A 5550-nucleotide genomic window follows, 5' to 3' on the forward strand; every position below is an offset into this window, starting at 1 on the left:
CTGATGGAACCCTGGCTACCATGTAGAAGAATGCTGAAGGAGTAGATGTGCCTAAGACTAGAGTTGACTGCAATACTGAGGACTTGAAGAAGTGGGAAAAGAATGCTACGACCAAGAAATGGCTTATGTGTGGACTTGGTCCAGACGAGCACAACAAAATTCAAAGATGTACTATTGCTAAGGAAATTTGGGACACTCTGCAAGTGGCTCATGAAGGAACTCCTCAAGTGAAGAGATCAATAGGAACACTGCTGTATTCTCAATATGAAAATTTTACCATGAAGGAAGGGCAACCATTCAAGAAATATGTACAAGGTTCACAACACTAACAAATGAACTTAAGTCTCTTGGAAGGATTATTATTGAAGAAGACAAAGTTGATAAAATTCTGACAAAGGTCTTGCAGTCACTTGGGAAAGCAAGATCACTGCTATTCAGGAATCAAAAGACATTGTCACTCTCAAGTTGGACGAGCTAATTGGAAATCTCACTGCCTATGAACTTAGAAGGCAAACCATGAAGATGGATGCACCCAAGAAGGAAAGAGCCTGGCTCTCAGAATCACTAAAGGTGCTGATCTAGAAGAGGATGAAATGACTATGATCATGAAGTATTTCAAGAAGTATCTAATGAAGGAAAGGGTTCTTTAAGAGGTGCAAGCTACAACAAACCAAGGGTTTTTGAAAAATGAACCAACGAGGGCAGCTACAAATGTGGTAATACTGATCACATAATCAAAAACTGTCCTCAGTGGGAAATTGAATGGAAGAAGGAAATGGCTGAACGAAGAAACAAGAAGAAAAAACAAGTTCACCCCAAGAAGAACAAAGGATCAACAAAGGCTATGGTTGCTACTTGTGGAGAAAGCTCAGATGAGGATTCAGAAGATGAAAATGGAGATGAACAAGCACTTATGGCCATTGGAGAATCTTATGAGGAATCAGAGGTAAGTGTGATTCATCTCAAAGACAAGATTAAGTATTTGTCTAAAGAAAGTCTATCTGAGTTACTGCTAGATTTCATTGATGAATCTGAGGTCATAAACAATGAAAAGGAACAACTGTCTAAGGAATGTGTAATCTTGAAAGCTAAGTGCAAAAATCTGGAACTCAGGGCTAGTGAAAGTGATGGTAAAAATGCTGAGTTAAAGAACCAGGTTCTTTAACTCGACACCATTGTGCTAGAGCTTAGATCTGAAAATTTAAAACTGAAATTAGGAACAGGTAAAAAGAAAGTTGATCGCACACATCTTACCTTAGAAGAAAATCTAGGAAAAATGAAGGATGAGTTGTACAAAAGAGATTAGCAGATAAGAGTCCTAAAAGAATATCAAAGCAAGGTTAAGCATGAACTAGACAGAACCCGTAAATGGAATAAGTCCTCTGATGCACTTTCATGGCTACAAGAACACCATAATAGCAATAAGAGAAGACTTGGCTACGGGACCCCTGCACCTAAGTGGGATCCCAAAAGCATGTCACACTTCCTGATAATAAAATCTGCACACACTGTGGTAAGACTGGTCACTACAAAAGTGAGTGTACTGCAAAAGAAAAGGCTAGTCAAAAGAACAAAACTTTTGTTCAAGGGAAAAATAGGCTACCAGGATGGGCTAAAAAGAATTTAATTCACCCGTTTGCCTGTAAAAAGGGACCCAAACTAGTTTGGGTTCCTAAGACTAACCCCTGATTTTCTTTTGCAGGTACAAATGAAGGGAGCAGCCAAATATAGTACATGGATAGTGGCTGCTCAAAGCATATGACTGGAAGCAAGAACCAGTTCATTTCACTTAAGGACCTCAAAAGAGGTAATGTCTCCTTTGGAAATGGTAAGAAATGTGAGATCATTGGGGTTCGAAAGGTAGGTAAGACGGACTCACATTCCATTTAGAACGTCTACTTGATAGATGGCTTGAAATACAGCCTAATCAATGTATCACAACTGACAGAGGTAACTTGGTAACATTCACCTCTACCAAATCTTGTGTGATAAATCTTACCACTGATAAGATTGTTTTGTAGGAAAAAAGAATAAACAATGTATATATTGTAGATCTGTCCACTCTGTCAGAAAATGAACTCACTTGCTTAAGTGTGTTGGACAATGATCCCCTCCTTTGGCACAAGAGAATTGGACATGCATGTCTAAGTCAACTCAAAAAATTAGTCTCCAAGGACCTGGTAATAGGGCTGCCTAACATCAAGTTTAAGGAAGTAAAAGTTTGTGAGGCTCGTGCAAGGAGGAAGCAGGTAAGATCATCTTTTAAATGCAAGAAAGTGGTAAGCACGAACAGATCGATAGAATTGGTTCATATGGGTCTCTGTGGTCCAATGAGAATATTAAGCAAATATGGTAAAAAATATGTGATGGTGCTGGTTAATGATTACTCTATGTTTACTTGGACATTGTTTTTAACATCTAAAGACGAAACGTTTGACATGTTTACTTCTTTTGTTAGAAAAACTTAGAAATAACTAGGTAATCAACATGCATCAATTAGGTCTGATCATGTAACTGAATTTGAAAATGCTAAATTTGCTGAATTTTGTAATGTGCATGGCATAGATCATAATTTTTCTGCCCCTAAGACTCCACAACAAAATGGAGTAGTTGAAATAAAGAATAGGACATTTAAAGATATGGCTAGGACTATGTTTCTTTCTAGTAAACAACCCCATAGCTTCTGGGCAGAAGCTGTAAACATTGCATGTTACATCATTAATAGGTGCATGACTAGACCTCTTGTAGAGAAGACTCCTTATGAGTTACATAAAGGGAGAAAACCAAATATATCCTATCTTAAGGCATTTGGATGCAAGTGCTTTGTGCACAACAAAGGAAAGGACTCCCTAGGTAAGTTTGATCCCAGAAGTGATGAGGGAGTATTCTTTGGATATTCTTCACATTGAAAAGCTTATAAAGTGTACAACAAAAGAACTATGTTTGTAGAAGAAAGTGTACATATGGTTTTTGATGAAACTAACATTCTTTCTAAGAGACAGGAACATGAAGATGAAGCTATTGGGCTGGTAAAAGGTTTAAATGAAATCACAACGCAAGCTAAAGCTGCGCCAGAAGAAGGAACAGGTGATGGAACAAGTTCTTCCATCTAGGGCAACCTGACAGGGGGAACTGAACAAAGAAGAACTGAATCTAATTTCTTAATGGAACCTGTCCGTGAGTCTATTCCTCAGCAACAAAATATGGGAGAAACATCAACCGGAAATCAGTTGGTTGTGAAACCTTACAAGTATCAAAGTTCTCAACCCATTGAGAACATAATTACTGATCCAACCTCTAGAATTAAAACTAGATCTTCATTAATGAATCTTTGTGCTTTTGATGCTTTCCTATCTCTTATTGACCCTAAAAATGTTGTTGAGGCTTTACAGGATACAAACTGGGTAAATTCAATACAAGATGAACTAAATCAGTTTGAAAGAAGTCAAGTTTGGCATATGGTGACAAGACCCGATGACAGATAGTAATTCGCACTAAATGGGTCTTCAGAAACAAACTTGATGAAGATAGAACTGTTACAAGGAACAAGGCAAGATTGGCGGTTCAAGGCTGCTAAGAGGAGGGCATAGACTATGATGAGACTTTTGCTCCAGTTGCAAGGTTGGAAGCAATAAGACTCCTCATAGCCTTCGATGCATACATGAAATTTACTCTTTACCAGATAGACGTCAAGAGTGCCTTTCTAAATGGCTACTTAAAATAAGAAGTGTAGGATGCAGACTGGGTAAATGCAATGCAAGATAAACTAAATCAGTTTGAAAGAAGTCAAGTTTGGCATCTGGTGCCAAGACCCAAGTACAAATCAGTAATTGGCACTAAATGGGTCTTAAGAAACAAACTTGATGAAGATGGAATTATTACAAGGAATAAGGCAAGGTTGGTGGTTCAAGGCTATAGCCAAGAGGAGGACATAGACTATGATGAGACTTTTGCTCCAGTTGCAAAGTTGGAAGAAATAAGAATCCTTATAGCCTTCACTACATACATGGAATTTACTCTTCACCAGATGGACGTCAAGAGTGCCTTCCTAAATGGATACTTAAAGGAAAAAGTGTTTGTCAAACAACCTCCAGAGTTTGAAAGCAAGGAGTGTCTGGATCATGTATACAAACTAGACAAGGCACTCTATGGACTCAAGCAGGCTCCTAGAGCATGGCATGAACGATTATCCAAATTTCTGCTTGAACATGGCTACCAGAGAAGTAAAATTGATAACACTCTATTCTTGAGGGAAAAATATAAGGATCTTCTAGCAGTACAAATATATGTTGATAACATAATTTTTGGGGCAACCACTGAAAAACTAAGGAATTTGCTAAACTAATGGGGAGTGAATTTGAAATGAGTATGATGGGTGAGCTTAATTTCTTCTTAGGTTTACAAATTAAAAAAAAAACTTAAATGGAACCATGATCCATCAGCAGAAATATGCAAAAGAGTTGCTTAAGAAGTTTAAAATGGATGAATCAAAGGAAATAGACACTCATATTGCAACAGCCACAAAATTGGACATAGATGAACCTGGTTCATCTGTTGATCAGAAGTTGTATAGGGGTATGATTGATTCACTTTTGTATCTTACTGCTAGCAGACCTGACATTGGTTTCAGTGTAGGGCTTTGTGCTCGATTTCAAGCAAATCCAAAGGAATCCCACTTGACTGCTGTCAAGAGAATATTGAGATACTTGAAAGGCACTAATGACCTTTGCCTTTTGTATCCAAAAGGTAGTAACTTTAACCTAGTGGGATATGTTGACGCTGACTATGCAGGTTTCCTTATGGACAGGAAGAGCACCTCAGGTATGGCACACTTTCTTAGTTCATGTCTTGTGTCATGGCTACTAAAAAGCAAAATTTAGTGGCCTTATCTACTGCTGAAGCTGAGTATGTTGATGTTGCTTCTTGTTGTGCTCAATTACTGTGGATCAAATAGCAGTTGATGGATTTTGGTATTGAAGTTGGTTGCATCCCTATTTTCTGTGATAACACTAGTGCTATTAGTATGACTAAGAACCCGGTTCATCATAAAACAACAAAGAATATAGATGTTAGACACCATTTTTTTAGGGACAACTATGAGAATGGACTGATCACTATAGAATTTTGTGCTACTAATAAGCAGATTGCTGACATCTTTACAAAAGCACTGAGTAGAGAAAGCTTTGAAAGGAAAAGGTTAGAACTAGGAATGATTAAGATCATCTAATGAAACAAGTTCAGAATGCACAATGAAAAAAAAAATAAAAAAATTTGGTTAGAAAATCTGGAACTTGTGTAAATATCTAGATTAATCTTTGTTCAATCTCATTCTGTAAATAGTATACTCCTGTGCCATGTGTTGATATGACTTACTGATCTCTAATAAAATTTCTTCTATTTTGGCAAATTGAGGCATGATCAAGAGGATTCTTAGTGAAGAACCTGGTTCATCAGTACTGGTTCATCTGAATAACGAGGTATATTTTCTACACTCTGCACAATTAGAAATATTAATATTTAATTTATGAGCAGAGTCCTACCTATGTTCAA

Source organism: Nicotiana sylvestris, chromosome 9 (assembly GCF_000393655.2).
Source record: "Nicotiana sylvestris chromosome 9, ASM39365v2, whole genome shotgun sequence".
Classification (NCBI taxonomy): Eukaryota; Viridiplantae; Streptophyta; class Magnoliopsida; order Solanales; family Solanaceae; genus Nicotiana; species Nicotiana sylvestris.